This window comes from Pristis pectinata, chromosome 3 (genome assembly GCF_009764475.1).
Source record: "Pristis pectinata isolate sPriPec2 chromosome 3, sPriPec2.1.pri, whole genome shotgun sequence".
NCBI lineage: Eukaryota > Metazoa > Chordata > Chondrichthyes > Rhinopristiformes > Pristidae > Pristis > Pristis pectinata.
In genome coordinates this window covers 89,716,277-89,733,609 of record NC_067407.1, presented here as the reverse complement: position 1 = coordinate 89,733,609, position 17,333 = coordinate 89,716,277, and the positions used below count along the sequence as shown (strand labels likewise).

General features: G+C 39.0%; 1 protein-coding gene across 1 annotated transcript in view; it reads right to left on the bottom strand.

The window, feature by feature from the left end:
* Window positions 1-17,333, bottom strand: part of LOC127567988 (ADP-ribose glycohydrolase MACROD2-like) — an 874,651-nt gene that overhangs the window by 674,309 nt on the left and 183,009 nt on the right. The gene's annotated exons all lie outside the window — the stretch shown is intronic.

Sequence of the window (17,333 nt, the reverse complement as noted above, 5' to 3'; positions counted from 1 at the left end):
TAGGTGAGCTGAAGACAGCTTCATCTCTCTTCCTCTATAGATTTCACCTTGAGGTCAGCCTTGCTGCACTTGATAAGTTGTCAGTGCAAGATTCAGTCAGTTACGTATGTTCATGTACACACACACACACCCATCACCATCATAAGTACAAATATTTAGGATCTAGGTAAAGTGATTTGGTTTAGCTGCCTGTCAATCACTGCTTAGAATGGAGCACGCAGCATTTGTATCAGGGCAAAGTGACTTATTCACATATTGTCCACAGCTGGCAAAATGAGGAAACATGACCCAGCCCACCCACCACACCCTGCAACCAGTGTGAACAAAAATATGACCATTCTGACCAATTTGCTTTCTGTGGAAAGCTGTCAACTACCTGCTGTATTTTGCTTTCTTGACCTTCTGTTATCTGGTATTCTGACAGGCATGTCCAACTCTCCTACCCCAGTGAAATGTATAAATGCTATCCATGTTCTTTGCAGCTTGCCTGAGGGCAGCAATTGACAATTTTTTTTTCAGTAATGCATCAGAAAACACGGTTACATTTCATTTTACGGATGGCTTTTCACCAAGACACTTTCTGTGTATCGTAAATACCAGCTATAAATTTATTTAATAAAAGAAAAGAAAGATTTTACTCCAGATTTTCAACAGCATTTAATTTCTTTGGCTCCAAGGCATTACAAGGAAGGAAATTGTAGTTATGAACAGCTTTCCTTACCTCTGGAGTTCCTAATTACCAGCCAAGGACATATTCTAACTGTTGTAAGGTAGGAAATGTAGCAATCAATTGATGCACAGCAAGCTCCCAAAAACTGTTGTTTAGTAATGGTCAAATAGTCTGTTTTCAACATGTTGAAGGCTAAATATTTGCCAGGACACCAAGGAAAACTCCCCAATTTGTGTACAATATGCTCCCACAAGCAACAATGAGATAAATAAGCAGCTAATTTCTTGAGTCATTTAGGCTGTCAGACAAATACAGGCCAAGACAAAAGGGAAAACTCATCAGTCTTTCTTTGTGAAATAATGTTATACATATGAGGGTAGTTTGTTTAACTTCTTATCAGAATGACGTCACCTTCAAAAACACACAGGACTCAAGTGTCAGCCTGGATCTTTTGCTCAAGTCTCTAGAGTGATATTCAAACCTTCTGACCCAAGTGAGAGTGCTACCATTGAGCCAAAGCTCATATCTGCAACTCAATTTAAATAAGATGCCAAAAAAGCAAAAATTTCACATTTAATATGTCTGCAATACAAGTTTCTTATATCTTGTTACTTTACACTTCAGACATTTTCATTCATTAATTTTTTTCCGTAGATTGCCAACGTATTACTCAGAATTCTAAACTGTTAATTTGAACCCACAGCAGAATGTCCAGGAAAAATAGACAGTCCCAGAAAATCTTTCTGATATGAACTATATTTGCATTAAAATGATCTTTGCATGCTCAGAAAACCCAACATACTTTGCAAGAGGCCCAATAAATTATTAACAACACAGGTAGGTTCTGCTGATGGAATACAAACAGCAAAGGTCCAAATTAAAAAGCAGAACCTCAAAGGTAATAATCTCCAGATTACTCCTTAAACCATGTGTAAGTAGGCATCAGAACATAAAATAGTCATATGAAATAGGAGGAGTAGGCCATCTGGCTCTTCGAGTTGGTTTCATCATTTTTCAAGATCATAGCCAATCTTCTACCTCAATTCTATTTTATGCACCATTTTCATATCCCTTGATTCTCTTAATATCTAGATGTCTATCGATTTCTGTATTGAATGTACAGTGACCGAGTCTCCAAAGCTCATGAGGTCAAAGATTTCTGAAGATTCACCAGCCCAAGTGAACAAGATTCTCCTCATCTAAATCCTAAATGGCCAATTTCTTTTCCTGACACTGTGATACCTGGTTCTGGACTCCTCAGCCAGCGGAAATATCCTTCCTGTATCCACTCTGTTGAGCCAAGCGAGAATTTTCTTTTGTTATAAAGCATTTTGATGACATCACCTCTCATTCGTTTAAGCTTTGGAGAACACAGACCTAGTCTGCTCAATTACTTCTCATACTGAGAACCTGCCGTCCCAAGAACTGGGCTCTATTGCAAGCACTTCCTGTTATTGTAAGCATATTCTTTCTTGGTAAGGAGACCATAATGATCTATGGTTGTTCTGTAACTTTACACAATACTCCAGGTATGGTTTCATTAAGGCACTAAACAATTTTAGTAAGATCTTATTACTCTTGCACTCAAACATTATCGAAATATGGACCAACATACCACTAGTGTTCACAGTTACCTGCTGAACCTGCATATTGGCTTTTGGTCACATGTGTACAAGGACACGGAGGGCCCCTGAACATCAACATTTCCCATTCTCTTACCATTTAATAAATCCTCAGCTTTTCTGTATGATTTTAAACTGATCTGAGTGTCCCAAAGATTATAGTGGTTGGCTATGGCAGTATGGAAAACTGCATGAAAAGATTTGACAGTAAACAATGGATGGCCTTTGAAGAATTAACAGAGGGTTTACAAGAAGTACTTACACCATTAAGATACAAAAACCTAACAGAAAGTTAAAGATGGTATTAATCCAAGGTGCATAATGTGAGCCCCCACTGGTGAGACCCTATTAGAAGTTCTGTGTGCAGTTTTGATCTTCTTATCTGAGAGAAGATTTTCTTACCATGAAGGGGTGCAACAAAGGTTTACCAGACTGATTTTTGGGGTGGCGGGGCTGGAACATAATGAGAAATTCAGTTGATTGGCCTATTCTGGAGTTCAGAAAAAGGGAGGGGATTTTATAAAAACCTATAAAATTCTAACAGGACTCGATGCAGGAAGGATGTTGCCAATGGCGGGTGCATCCAGAACCAGTGGTCACAGCCTCAGGATAAGGGTGTGCCATTTATAAACGAGATCAAGAGAAATTTCTTCATCCAGAGAGTGGTGAACCTGTGTGATTTTCTACCACAGTAAGTAGTGGCCGTCATTAAAAATATTCAAGGAGGAATGAGATTTAGTTCTTAATGCTGAAGAAATCAAGGGATGAGGGGAGAAAGTAGGAACAGGGTACACTGGTTGAAACGTGAACCCTGGGAACTGCTGCTCAACACTGATGTCACTCATCCTCATAGTTATTGAGTCATAGCACAGAAAGAGGCCCTTCACTCACCAACTCAGCACCAATCATCAAACACCGCTTTACACTAATCCTACACTAGTTTCATTTTTATTTTCTTGACACTCATATTGATTCCCTCCAGATTCTACCAGTCATCTGCACATAAGGGACAATTTACACCATGAGGCAGCGGTTCTACTAGTGCCACCTTGAAGTGGATGATCAGACTGAATGGTGGAGCAAGGCAAAAGGCCTCTTCGTACTCCTGTTTTCCATGCTTTTATGCACATCTGGACTTTGAGGATTTTAATGAAGTGCCATGCAATAAGTTATGAAACTAAATCAGAGCACGAGATTGAAGGCAACATACTGGCATGGACTGAGGATTAATTAACAGGCAAAAAACAAAGAGAAGGAATAAATGGGTAATTTACAAAGTGGGTGGCTGTGACTAGTGCAGTGCTCAATGTCCTCAATCTACAGCAATGGTTTGGATGAGGGAAATCAAGTGTAATATATCTGAGTTTGCTGATGATACAAAGCTGTGTGCAAGAAGGATGCAGAGAAACTTCAGAGGGATAGAAAGGGACTAAATGAGTTGGCAAGGACATTGCAGATGGAACATAATATGAAAAATGTGGTCATCCATTTTGGTGAAAAGTGGAGCCTTTTTTCTTAATGAGATGCTGAAAGGGCTTACTGTCTGGAGTGACCTGGGTTCCTTAGACACAAATCACAAATTGTCGACATGCAGGTACGACAAATAATTTGAAAGGGAAACAATCTATTGACCTTATTGCAAGATAATTTGAGTACATGAGTAAATGTCTTACTGGGATTATATATGGTCCTTGTGAGACCACATCTGCAACATTATGTACAAGTCTGGTCTCCCTACCCAAAGCTTGAAAACAGGCACTCATATCCAATGGATTAACACCCTACAAATGAAACAGTAAATGCAATATACAACGAGAAACAAACTCTGCATTGGAACATGAAATCAAACGTCGGATAAAACTTAGTTAAGATCTAGCAAAACCTCACTGACATTTGAGTCAAGTGTAAACACTGCAGAGGAAAAAAAGTGGCCCTCTCTCAAGGATGACATTGTACACAAAATTGGCAAATTTTATTTTGTCATTGAGGAGCAGAGGGGAGGAGGCAGGGTGGATGGGGTAGAAGTGGAAGAGGGAGTGACAGATAATTTGGTAAAATGGCAGAAACTGAAATCAGCAAAATCCCAGTTCAGAAAAATAAAGACATACATTGATACCATTCCTTTCAAGTCCATTCTGTGGTGGGCACTGTTTCATAGCAAATGAATTGTTGATTTACATCATCAATCAATATGTATGTAGCACTACAAAGATCTACAAAGAAAAAAATAAATTGTAAATCTATGCTATATACTAAGGTTTACTACAGGTGACTTCAGTAACACCCATCTGCAAACTGGTTACTTTTAACTTGCTGTACACCAGTCCACCATGAGAATTTCTTTATTTAATGTGCTCTCTGTCCTGTCAATAGAGTGCAAGGCTTCCAGCCTTTCTGCAGTGTCAACAGCCAAAACACAACTATTAACACTTTTGTCTGAGTTGAAGGTTACAAAATCAAATTCCTTTCCAGTAACCCGAGTACAAAATTCTAAAATGCCATACTGAGGGTTTGCTGCACTGCTGGATGTGCTGTCTGATACATTAAACCAATTCTTTGACAACTCATGGTTGGTTGGATTCTTTCATTCTCCTAATGAACAAATGTGATTGGTCTCTCATGAAGTAGAAACTAAATGTACATTAAGTTAGTGAATTTCATTAAAAGTTCCATTAAACTTACTCAGAAAGGTGCTTTTTTATTACAAACTCACACTTCATCATATACTTTGAAATTTTAAAATCAGTAAGTTTTCAGTTTAAGCTTCAATAAAAATGTTTAAATAGATTGCTGTACTATATCCTTTAGTAGCAAGCAGTTTGATAACTTGCATCTTTCAACTCTTAAATCAAGGACACAAACTGTGGCTTAATTTTTAATGTAATTCCTAATTTTTTAAAAAATAAGTGTGGTAGATTTCCATCCCCAAAAATTGTCAGCATTTACTGACCAAACATATGCTTCAAACTTGTTAATATTTCCACAAATAAATTTTTGGCAACAAATTAACATTGCAATTTTGATGAATATTCTAATTATATACCAACTGGTACAAATAACAAGTTGAGTGCCCTCAGTGACAGCAATTATTGGTCTGTAATTTCAATTTAAGTGTTCAATTGTTTCATACAGTTCATTTTAAAGAAATCAATAAAAGTTCACCTCTGTCACACTTGATGAATGAAAAACACAAATTTAATATGCCTGAATGAAGCCTAAATGGAAATGAAGCAACCTTCATAAAAATTTTGCAATCAACATACTGATGAAGTTGGGGAAGCAATTTAAAAAGCAGTTAAACATTATGAGAAAAAAAAACTAAAATAAATGCTAAGTATTCAATTTTTTGGCTGCATCTTCCACCTAATTCTGAAATTAAGGTCAATGACTTAAAACAGTAACTATTACCCTCTCCAAAGATATTTTCTGACCAGCTGAGGATATTCAGTTTTTATTTTCGAAGACCTTTCTACACATTTGGTAAAGTCAAAACTTTAAAAGCTCCCCAGGTGGCTCTATGACTAAATGAAATATTGAATATAATAAATATAATGATGTGCACAGACAATAAAGGTTCAGAGTACAATCCTATTTTAACTCACAACTGATAGCAAATATTACACCGACCACACAGTTTTTTTCCAGATGCAGGGACATCACAAGTGGTAATTTCCAAATACATGAGTTTCGTTGTTTCTTATGTTTGGGAATTGCAAGGAACTTCAGGGTATCAGGTTCAAATGGATAACATATTAATTTGTTGAGCTGACAAAATTGCATTCCACAGGATGATGACTTACTCTTTCCACCCATATTAGCTGGAATAATGGATCAAAAAGCTGTTCATTGCGCATTATAAAGACACAATCCATGATAATCAAAAATAATTTATAATCTGCCTTGTAGCATCACATAAGGCACCTCAGTTATCTAATTTACTCATCAGCTGCAGTTGTGTTCCAGTTGGCAAATCCAATTCCTCATTCAAAGAACTTTCAGGGATTTTTATATTCAACATTCATACAGTAACAATGATTCAGTAACATTGTACTTACTACTAACACTCAAGTCAGATTTGCTGTCCAGGAGCAAATTACGCTTGGGGACTCAACTGATTTTAATAGCCAATCGCATTAAACCACTGTTTGCCTACTTCCCAGCAAAACCAGCTGGGAAGTTAAAATTGAATGACTGTTGTCAGAGAACCAGCAAAGTTATCGGCAGTAGCAGAGAGAGTGCAGTCAATCTATTTCAGGGAGGAGGAGGGAAGTTCAAGCTTTTTTTTGAATTACATTGGATCCTAATTCAACAATGTCTTAATTTTAAAATCGTCCAGGTTCTTCAATCTTCCTCCCTTTCTCTGAAATCTCCTCTGCCCCATAAGCCTCCAATGCAACTGTACTCCTCCAGCAATGGCCACTTGGATATCCCCTGTTTTACTTGTTCTCCATGACACCTATGTTTGGAGCTGCATTGACCCCAAGTTCTGAAATATCCCCTCTAAACTTCTCCAAGTGCCTATTTCCAGTTCCTGCTTTTGGAGCTTTCTTAAATTCTACCACACTGACGAGAGATTTGGCCATCTGCTTGATCACGCCCTTGTGTTGTTTGGAGTCAAAAATACTTTTTATTGATAATGTTCCAATGAAGGTCCTTGGGATGTTTTGTGCCTTTAAAGGCTCAATAGAGGTTCTTCTTACAGTTGTTGTGGGATGGAAGCCACAACTTGTCCCATGCTTGGCATTTAGGTTAAAATGGCATATTGTGTCCCAATCACATTATTGGAGAACAAGCTGAATATTTTGAAAGAGGAAACAACTTGCTTGGGGCAAATATTCCAGTCTTCTCAGGAGGATCATCACAATATTTTCCAAACTACTTAGTTTTTAGTATTTTTCAAAAATAAGTAGAGTGTCATTGCTTCTGGTGAGTTTGAGGACTTAATAAAAACAGGTTACAAGCAAGCAACATATTATATTGGCAGGGAGACCTTTCATTGAAGGGGGAAGCCAGGACAATAGTGAACTAAGGAAAGAGCCCACAGAATAGGGAAGTTACTTTCAGAAATCGGCTGCATTTTGAAAAGGCAGATTCCCAGAAACACTGGAGAGGAAGATTTTGGGAACAAAGCAGCAATTCTTGTGACACAAGAATTTTCAGATGGGGACAGCTGTGGGTGAGGGAGCTTAAAGCATTTCTGCTTTATCTCTGGGATTTCAGGATCCAAGGATTCGGTAGAAGTTTGGGAGCAACATATGTGGATGCAGCAGCAGCACCACAAAGGGGACTTTGGAGAACTAGAACTGCAAGAGCGTAGCAATGTTGACATCTGTTGGACTTGGGGCCCACTGGAGAAGAGATAGCATGATTTAATGAGCGCCAAACTTCCCTCACCCATTTTAGTCTCATACTTCCCACTACATTCCTCCCATCAACCTTCAGCTGAAACATCTGAAACTGCTTTTAAATATAAAGGCAGCATTTTCCTTTTTTAAAAAAATATTCCTACTTTAAATCATTTATGAATAACTTTTCAGCCATAAAGTCAGTGGAAGAAGAGTTGTGATCTGCAAATAACTTTTCTAAGGTATGTTCCCATCATACATACATATGAATACTACTGTTCAGTTTGCTGAGTTGTACAATACATATTAAATGTAAATTTCCAATCTTGACTGAACCCACCGTGAAGCCTTAAAACTGACTCAGAGTGAGAAAAGTACTTTTTGAAAAAGTTAAATGTCAACAGCAATAAATCCTCAGAAGTCAAAGGCCCTTGTTAATGCTAATGTCAAAGGAAACACAATCAAATATACTTTGGAACACATATATTCGTTCCGCTTCACCCTCAATGGTATGAATAAATGTCAGTAATTGGCATTCTTGCCGGAAATGAAATTCTGGACTATTTAAGCATCACTTTCTTTCGAAGTCCTCTGGAAAGTATAGAACAGCACAAATATTCACCTGATAAGGAGACATATGGTTTGACAATTTAATTCCTGTGATTGCATAGATGAAGATCTGAGAACTGTACATAACCAGAATGTACCATAAATAATACCAGAAAATGTTGAAATTACTCAGCAAGTGGGGCAACGTGGCAAGAACAAACAGTTAACGTTTTAATTTGATGACCATTTTGACGAATGGTCATTGACCTGCAACACTCTTCTCCCTCTCCAACCGATGCTGCCAACTTTATTGATTATTTCAAGCATTTTTTGTTTTATTTTAGATTTGCACTGCTGCAGTTTTTGATTTATAACCAGGATGTTATTAATGTGATCAAAAATTCTCTCAGTTGTATGAGAAAGTTGCTAAATCAAGGCCAGTACTTTAACCCAGGCTGAAATTGGATGTTTGTCGGGATGCAGGTACTACCTCAGATTTTGACCTTCTAGGCTGCAGCAGTCATGGGTTTGGAAGTTGCTGAGTTGTCACAGCACACTCTGTAAATGGCAAACATTGCCAGCCACGATATGTTGATGGTGGAAGAATTGAATATTTAGAGTGATGGATACTGTGCCAATCAAATAAGCTGCTTTGAGCTGGGTGGTGTGGAGCCTCTTGCATGGCTTATCTTAATGCAGGAAAATTAACTGGCATATGGGGATGTACAGAAGCAAATATTAACACAAAAGCTTGATCATGAAGAATGATGACAGCTGCAGGGTGTGTTTCCTTATCAAAGTTAGATACATTGCATCCCATATCCCTGCCTCTTGCCTGAATCAATAGATTGTGTATTCAAGCTTCACTCCAGAGACCTGGATGCAAAAATCTAGTCTGACACTCCAGTGCAGTACTGAGGGATTGCTGCATCATCAGAAATACTGTCTTTCAGGTGAAATGTTAGACCAATGCCCTGCTGCTCCTTCCACTGGACAGAAAATATCCCCTGACACTATTTTGAAGGATGTGGTTGTTATCTCCAGTGCCCCGGTCAAACCCTCAATCAAAATATTATCTGGATCATATCACAACTGGTTCCCACATTTCCTATACTTCAAGTGAGCACACTTCAAAAGCGGTGTGGTGGAAGATTCTACATAAATGCTAATTTACCTTCCTTTCCACTTTCTAGGGCATGATGCTTCTTCATAACTTGCTTAGCTTCAATTATCATAAATTTAATCTTTCACACAAAATAAGCAATGCAAATGCACAACCAGGAACAAGACATCCATGTGTTGTAATTATATCCTTTCATTTTACTAGGACCCCCTAAATTGCACTTTCTGTCCATTTTGTAGATTATTTAATTCTTGATGTGGGGTTTTCTTAAAGCAAAAATTTAAATGTGCAGGTGTTCAGGTTTGAAGTGCATATATTCAAATTGTCTATCTGCTCAAATATTGTTGTATACAAGTTCAACAAAGCAATTCAGTGGATCATACAGTGAGAAGTTTAGCCAGATAAAGCCTCCTGCTTTTTGAGTTTGGATTGACCAATATTTACACTAGTAATGACAAGTTGTCTTCTTAGTGCTGTGTGGTTCTTCTTTCCCCAGAGGGGATTCTTTAGAGTATGTTGTAGGTGATGTGACATTCAGCAATGGCTTCCAAACACAACCACATTGGTTCTTGACTGGGGCAGACATTTTTGACATGCATTCAGTATCCTTATGGATAATAATTTTTACCATGTGATTTTCTTGTTGAAATTGCCACAAGAGAAAGAATTTATCATTATATATTTACTCTTGGTGCCCTTGGGTCTTTTTTCCCTCTGTTTTTGGCATCTCTCAGAAGATTACAAGGCAGTGGTGGCAAGGATAAGGGAGAGAAAATAACTTGTAATCATGCTTCAGACACTTAAGGGCAGGCTTGATGGATCGGCTGATTTTCTCTCGCCTGTCAATGCCGTTTGCTTGCATTCCTTATACTTACTTATTCCATCCCTCAAAACTCAGTTGTACTGATAAAGCAAACCCTAAAAGTAAAACATGTAGAGTTCAGCTGTAAACTGCAACATATTCAACAGCAAAAACATGACAAGAAATTGTAGCAAACAGATCCCCTCTGCCATGTTATAATGTGTTTCAGTACAACCACATTAATCCTTTCTAATGCAAGCATCTAAGTGCTTAGGTTTACCACACCTATTTTTCGATTCAGGTCTTCTCAAATCCCAGAGCTTGGTTCATGCTCATGAGGATTTAGCACTTTGAGCATACAAAGCAATTCTGATCAGTTCTTATGGGCTTTATGTTCTACCATTCTTTAGCCTTATTACTCTGCAAGGGTCTCTAGCTTAATTGCACACAGGAGATTTGAGCACAAAAATCCTTTAGTTGTTACTTCAGCAATTTCACTGATTTTAATCAAAGAATAAAAATCAAACAACCATACTGATCCATTTACGTTGAGGATCATAATTTAATGCAAATATCAGTCAATAATGCACGACACAGAATCCACCAGAAGCACCAGCTCTTGCATTTGTACATGTGAAAATGCTAGACTTTTTATAGACATCCCCCTCCTTTACTTAAATGGTGGTACAGGACTTGTAGGATTTCTCTCCTATAAATGAAACCTCTCTACTGACACTTTTTATGGTATCTTTCAGACACACATAAATGCAAGCGATCCAATTTCCCCCAATCCCTGAGGTCACATTACAAAACAAACAAGCAAATCAATACTCCAAACACAATCCTACTTGTCATATCTGCATCAATGGTTTTGAAATGTCATTTCCATATTTTACAATGCCAATTCTTTTAACTTAACAGTATTTGCTTTCAGATCCTTTCAAAGGGTTTAAATTTCATTTGCTGATGGTATTGATGCAGTTAGCTGAACATGTATACATTGATACTGGTTGGCTAAATTAAAAATGTAGAAAATTTTACAGTTGCAATGGCATACTGCTCCACATTGCCTCAGACGTAATGTGATTCTGACATACCTGCCTGTCCAGTGATGACTAATAGCTTCCACCACCCACTTATCTCATCTTTCAGAATGCCTGTGGTTTGCCCTTGACTCACAGAACATCAACATCACAGTGAACACATCTGCAACTTAGATTAGCAGTGTCCTTTTGTTATCAGGGGGCAAGATCCAGCTTCAGGCACCATGTAAAGGTTTCTTTGGTTTATGAGATGGGCCCAGACACACATTTTGCAAGGCATCAACACAGGAAATGCCTAACTTTATGAACTTTTCCTTTCTCAGGATTGGTTTTCCTTGTAAATATAAAGAACACATTCCAAGAGAAAGAACCATGATAGAATAGACTACAGCCTAATTTAAAACAAAAGTTAGGAAGCTTGATAGCTTTGTTAACCAAGGTCAATTGTAATTCTCGGTTTTTGAGAAGGCTGAGATAATGAATGGGATGGCAGAATGTTAATGCAGGTAGATTACTTATTTCCAACAATATAAACAGTGCACGTCTCTATCATTATGCATCTCTTCAATTACAAGCAACAAAAAATGCTGCTGGAGGAACTCAGTCGGTCAGGCAGCATCAATGGAGGAAAATGGACAATTGACGTTTTGGGTCAAGACCATTCATATGGACTGCAAAGGTCCAGATGAAGGGTCTCAACCTGAAACAGTGACGATCCATTTCCCTCCACAGATGCTACCTGACCCATGCTGAATTCCTCCAGCAGCTCTTTTTTGGTCCATATTCCAGCATCTTCAATCTCTTTGTCCCCAATTATAAGGGTCTCATAAGGTGGTATAAATTAACTGATGGAACAATCACACCACTCTGTCTAAACAGCTCTACGTGCTATAGTTCATTTTTTTTCCTCAAGACAGTCAAAATCATGAACTTGAGCACAGAATTCTTAAATTATTCAGTATATTAACACGGATCGACCATCCATATTTTGTAATTACTTTTTCTAATTTAAAACTTAATGAATGACATACATAAATTCAGCAAACTGATATCATTTTGAAGATCAATAATGCTAAATGATTGCACCTCATTTAGGGTAATGACTTCATTCACAATTGAGTAATCTACCAAAATTCTAACACCGGCACAATTACAAGTGTATGAAGCAACTAGCAATTTCCTACATTAAGGAAACAAAATTAACTTTTGTCAGAATTTTTTTTTGTATTCTTCTTCCTTATCTAACAGACTATTGACTATGCACTGCAGACAACCAAAAGTGAATCAATAAGCTAGCTCTTTCTAACAATCATTCAGCCATAACACTAAAAAAATACAAAATATAAAACTTGTGATGGAAATACTTCTGCTATGTGAGGCTGTACATAATATGGACAACGAATTGGAGCAGACTTTTCAATTGGAGTAATGATGCATTAAAACGTCTTTACTGTAAATTTGATCTGAACTTCCACCCTCTCCTTTATTGTCAAGGAGTAGACAATGAACCAAATTCAACTGACAATTTCCTTTCATCCAGCTGTAATTTTCTCATATTACATAAACAACATTTAATTAAACTTTGCTGAATATTATTGGAAGTCAAAGTCACCTGTAAATATAATAAATTTTGTACACTAATACACCTGTAAATATAATAAATTTTGTACACAGGATGGCACAGTGGCACAGTTAGTAGAGCTGCTGACTCAGCGCGAGAGACCTGGGTTCAATCCTGACCTTGGCCATTGTCGTGTGAACTCTCCCTGTGACTGCATGGGTTTCCTCTACATGCTCCAGTTTCCCCCCACATCCCAAAGACAAGGGGGTTGGTAGGCTAACTGGCCACTCTAAAGTGCCCTAGTGTAGGTGAGTTGTAGAATCTGTGGGAGTTGATGAGAATGTAGAGAGAATAAAAAATGTGATTCATGTAGGATCAATGTAAATGGGTAACTGATAGCTCGCATGGACTTGGTAGTCCAAAGGATCTGTTTCTATACTTCATGACTCTATGAGAAGAGGTCTCTGCAGCTTCTTGCATTCCTGCACATTTGAATTGCTGTACCAGACCATGATACAATCAGTCAGGATACTTTCACTGTACATCTGTAGAAAATTGTTAAGAGTGTTCGGTGACATGCCGAACCTCCCTAACCTTCTAAGAAAGTAGAGACGCTGGTGCACCTTTCTGGTGATTGCATCAATGTCCTGAGCGCAGGACAGGTCATTCAATATATTAATGCCCAGGAATTTAAAGCTGCTGACCCTCTCCACTGCCAATCCATCAATGTAGACTAGCACATTTAATGATCTATTCTTTAGTTTTACTGATGTTGAGTGAAAGATTGTTGTTGCCGCTGCACTCAACCAGGTGTTAGAATGGAAAGAAGTACATGAGTGCATGTTCCAGTTCTTAATTTTTTTGTAAATGGTATCTTGGTTTACTCTTATGAAAATCCAATTTCTTAAATGTATTGGAGATCTGACATTTTTGAATAAGCAGTACTATTTTGATATATAGGGCATGGCACACGAACAGAGTGGTTTCACATTCTGTGGTTGAGAAAATCCAGCTTAGTGTGCACATGGGAAACTTTGTCCCAGATTTTGTGCTTCAATTACGGCAAAACCATAAACTTTCACCATTATTAATCAATGAAGTCAACAAAATCACTGGGGTTTCATTAAACTGAAATGCTTCTGTCTTCACAGATGCTACCTGAACTGGTACATAATTTAATACAGAAATTCCAAATTGTTATGGTCAAGGAAAAATGGTGAATTGACAGAAATTTCAGTTATTTACAACTATTCTCATATTCTTTGCTCCATGAGGTACAAGTTATTACAGGTGTATTATTACAGCTTGCTCATACTTGAACCTAAAATCTATTTCTATATTTTGTTTTATGTTTACATGCTCTGGGGCACAGTGGGGAAGGATGAAGGCAGAGAGGATTTTTGTGTTAGGAGACTCGATAGCGAGGGGGACAAACAAGAGATTCTGTGGCCACAAATGGAACTCCAGGATGGCGTGTTGACTCCTGGGTGCCAGGATCGAGGATGCCTCAGAGCAGCTGCAGAACATTCTCGAGGGAGAAGGTGAGCAGGCAAAAGTCATTGTGCACATTGGCACAAATGACATATGTAGAAAAAGGGACGAAGTCCTGCTGAGTGAATATAGGGAAGCAGGAAAGTTAAAAAAGCAGGACCTCGAGGGTAGTAACCTCTGGATTATCTCCAGTGAGAGTAAGAATAGGAGGATATGGCAAGTGAATGCGTGGCTGAAAAATTGGTGCAAGTGGCAGGTATTCAGACTTTTGGACCTTTGGGATCTCTTCTGGGGAAGAGATGACCTGTAATGAGAGGGACGGGTTGCACCTGAAATGGAGGGGGACCAATATCCTGGTGGGCAGATTTGTTTGTGCCATGAAGGAGGGTTTAAACTCGATTAGCGGGGGGTGGGATCATAGCAGTAGGGAGGCAAATGAGAGGCTGGAAAGTGATACAGAAGTCAATGACAGCAAGTTGAATAGACATGACAGACAAGGGAATGGCAGGGAGCGAGGAAAACCTATTGGATTAAATTGCATCTATTTCGATGCATGAGGCCTGACAGGTAAGGCGGATGAACTCAGGGCAAGGATAGGTGTGTGGGACTGGGATATTATAGCCATTACAGAAACATGGCTAAGGGAGGGACAAGACTGGCAGCTTAATAGTTCACGGTACGGATGCTTTAGGTGGAATAGAGATAGAGGGAATAAAAAGGAGTTGAATTTTTGATTAAGGGGAACATTACAGCAGTAGTCAGAGATGAAATTACCAAGGGATTGTCCAGTGAGGCTTTATGGGCAGAGCTGACAAGTAAGAAGGGGATGATCACCTTGTTGGGGTATACTAGGGGCCACCAAATAGTCAACAGGAATTAGAGGATCAAATATGCCAGGAGATTGTGGAAAGTTGCAAGAGTAATAGGGCTGTCATGGTAGGGGATTTTAAATTTCATAACCTTGACTACGACTGCCATAATGTAAAGGGCTTAGATGGGGTGGAATTTGTTAAGGGTGTTCAGGAAAGTTTCCTCACGCAATATATAGAAGACCCTACCAGGGAGAGGGCAAAACTCGACCTACTTTTTGGGTAATGGGGAGGGCAAGTGACTGAGGTGACAGTGAGGGAGCACTTTGGGACCAGTGACCATAGTTCTATTAGTTTTAAAATAGTTATGGAAGGGGACAGAACTGGCCACAAGTTCAAGTTCTAAATGGGGTCAAGGCAAATTTTGACAGTATTAGAAAGGAGCTTAGAAACGTTGATTGGAGTAAAACGTTTGCCAGCAAAGGCTTTGTCTTTCTTGGTTTATTCTTGAATACAAGCAGATGTTTAGCCAGTTTGATTATATCTTTGTTGGTTGATACCCAAACAGATGCCCAATGGTAGAAAAAGGGCAAGTTCACTTCAAAGAAATTGTTAGACTTCTCACACATAGATTTGCAGAGAGAATGAAGGGGGAGGTCTATAATCTGGTAAAGATGAATTGAATGAAACAAGTGGTGATGGTGCTGGTGAAGGCTGGTAGAAAAGGTGCATCTGGAGAAGGTGTAAATAGGAGGAGATGAATTTACAGCTCCTCCACTCTCCTTCAGCTGGTACCACCGCCACTTAAGTTAGTCAATTCCTCTCAGATCACCACCCAATCACAGACATTACCTTTGTTCTCTTCCATAGCCCCTTCTCCATCTTCTGCATCTTAAACATGTTTCATTTTTAACTTTTCCCAAATCTGCTGAGAGGTTGTCAACCTGAAATGTTAACCCTGCTTCTCTCTGCCTAACCTGATTGTATACCTCAGTGAAGCAACCTTACTGATGCATGTGCGACCTGAAAGTCATCTTGGGGCCAAATACAGCAACACAATTGTAAATACAGCTTGATTCCATTTCAATCAATTGCCAGGAAGAGGGTTGAACTTGGTGGTGGAAAGTGACGACAATAGCTTATGCCTTCCTCATGTTCAATTGAAAGTAATTTCTGCTCATCCAATGTTGAATGTCAGAGGATCAGTGTGAAAAGTCAGAGACAGAGGAGGGGTCAAAGAGTTGGTGTTGTGACAGGGATGCACATCAGTGTACACATGAGAATTGGCCCTGTGCTTTCAGATGCTGCTGCCAAGAAACAGAAGGTGGTTGTGAGTAGATCCTTGGGAATCACCAGACATAACTATTTGGGAGTAGAAAAAGAAGTCATCACAGGTGATTCACAGGCTACAACAGGATGGATAAAAATGGAACCAAGTGACTGTGATCCCATCCATTTGGGCCACAGCAGAGAAATACTGATGGTAGATGGTGTTGTCAATTGTGACAAAAGCTGCAGAAGGGCAAGGAGTTCAATGGGGAAAGATTACCTGGTTACATCAAGTAGGATATCATTTGTGACTTCAGTAAGAGCCATTTTGATACCGCAGCAAGGGTAGAAGTATAATTTGAGAAATTCAACAAGGAGCTCTGAGAAAGATGGGAAGAGATGTGGGAGGTTACAACACATCCAAGGACCTTGGAAAGAAACAAAAGGAGGTTAAAGAGAGGGTTGTATTTTGTAAGGTTGTAGTGATATGTGGTTGAGGTATCGGGCAGAGATATATTTAAAAAGGCTCCATATGCATATGATGAAGGTAAGGATACAAGCCTACACTGACGGAATTAGATGAAAGAAGCGGGGAGAACGTTCACATGAAGCACAACCTGCTGAATTGAATGACCCATTTCTGTGTTGCTTATTCTTAAAAAAATAAGACTATTGTAGCGGTTGCTACCACGAAATAAAACAAGACGCTAGTCGGAGGATTGTCGAACAGAAGTGGTTTATTTTCCCGCGCGCGGGTTCTCCCCGTCGCTCGGAAAGACGAGGCCCGCCGCCATCTTGGGCCTCGTCGCTCCGACGCCGCGCGACCCGACTGCCGAGCCGGTTCGCCCGACTAAATGGTGAGTCGCCACACTATTCCTTTAAGCCCACTCTTACATTCAATAAGATTGTGACTGATCTTGCACTTAAACTGCACTCTTCTATGTTTTCCCTTATCCCTTGATACCTCTAAATCTATCAGTCTCAGTTTTGAATAAATTCATCTTCAAAGCATTAAGAAACATTGGTGAATTAAGAAAACCCTTTGAGAG